Source organism: Microtus ochrogaster, unplaced genomic scaffold (genome assembly GCF_000317375.1).
Source record: "Microtus ochrogaster isolate Prairie Vole_2 unplaced genomic scaffold, MicOch1.0 UNK18, whole genome shotgun sequence".
In the NCBI taxonomy this organism is placed as follows: domain Eukaryota; kingdom Metazoa; phylum Chordata; class Mammalia; order Rodentia; family Cricetidae; genus Microtus; species Microtus ochrogaster.
This window is the reverse complement of record NW_004949116.1, coordinates 882,088-883,428: the sequence shown is the minus strand read 5'-3', so window position 1 is coordinate 883,428 and position 1,341 is coordinate 882,088. Positions and strand designations below refer to the sequence as shown.

Genomic DNA, 1,341 nt, shown 5'->3' with positions numbered 1-1,341 from the left:
GGACCTCCTATCCCTGTACAGTGACAGGGCTGGGGAAGGCTGTCTGGGAAGGGACCTCCTATCCCTGCTGAGTGCTGTATATCCCATCCCCGCTAGTTTAGCCTGATAGACATTTTCAAATTGAAGAACATCCTGGCTTTTGCATACTGAACCAGACCAGTAGTGAATTGGAAACATTGCTGTGGCATTACTGCAATCTTTTTTGCTTTTCAGGTGTTTGTGTTTTGGAGGCTGAGGGAGTTCTTTTAATTTAGCGATTTCTGAACACTCTGAAGGAGATGTGTCTTTATCAGCTCAGGGAACAAAGTCACCGCAGATGTGGCCAGATGAGTTCAGGGCACCTGCTCCGGGCCGTGTGCTGGCTCTGTTCAGTCACTGCTCATCATTGCAATGACAGCAAGCATCAGAATGTGAATATAACCAATGTCTGCTAAATCATTAAGCTGTCAAAAGTGCTGGATAACTGGATATGGCAATATGTGCCTGTAATCCCAACACTCGGGATGCAGAGGCAGGAGGATTACAACTTCCATCCTACGCAGTCTAGATCTTGTTTAGAACAGCCAAGAGCTACAAGTGTTGTTCAGTGTCACAAGACCTGCTTAGGATGTGCTGGGCTCTGGGCATGACCCTAGCACTGCAGGGGGAAAGGCTTTGTGCCTTCCAACTCTGTAAACTCTGTCACATCTGTCCCCAGTCAGAACAGCCTGACCATGCTGTCACTCCAATGTTTAGAACATTATTCTGAAATTAACTACTCAGTGTTCTTTTGTTGTTGTTTTGTTTCTCGAGACGGGCTTTCTCTGTGTATCTCTGACTGTCCTGGAACTTGCTTTGTAGACTGGGCTGGCCTTGAGCTCAGAAACCCACCTTTCCGAGCACTCCCAGTGCCTGGGTCCTATAATGTGCTGTGGAAAGCACCCCTTTTTTGTCACCTTCACAAGTCTAGTTCCTAGCACACAGTAGGCCTTCAGTGGATGGCGACTCTTTACTAAACCCCTTGTGTTTAGAACGCTTCTCAGGAGGTCCGGGTGCCCCAGATGCCCCACCCTCGTAGCACATAGGGGACTTCTGCATCTCCTGCTGAAGCCCATTCATGTGCGGCTACGATTCTTTGTGCTGTTTTATGAGTGTTCGCAAGTTCTCCATTCATCCGCCAAACAGATTCCCTACTGTCCGGCAGGCTTGGTTTGCATGTCTACGTTAGTGTAGGAAATCCATGTTCTTTCTTCAATACACTAGATGGAGCCTGGTGTTTGGGGGCTGTGCTTTGCAAGATTTTCTAGTAAACATTGCAGATTCACTTGCTACTAGAAGCTTCCTTCCCATGTGTCTTTTTGT

The 1,341-nt window shown here is 47.6% G+C and overlaps 1 protein-coding gene across 12 annotated transcripts in view; it reads left to right on the top strand.

The window, feature by feature from the left end:
• The window catches only part of Prkag2 (protein kinase AMP-activated non-catalytic subunit gamma 2), a 269,363-nt gene that overhangs the window by 249,576 nt on the left and 18,446 nt on the right, over window positions 1–1,341 (top strand). The window lies entirely within an intron of this gene.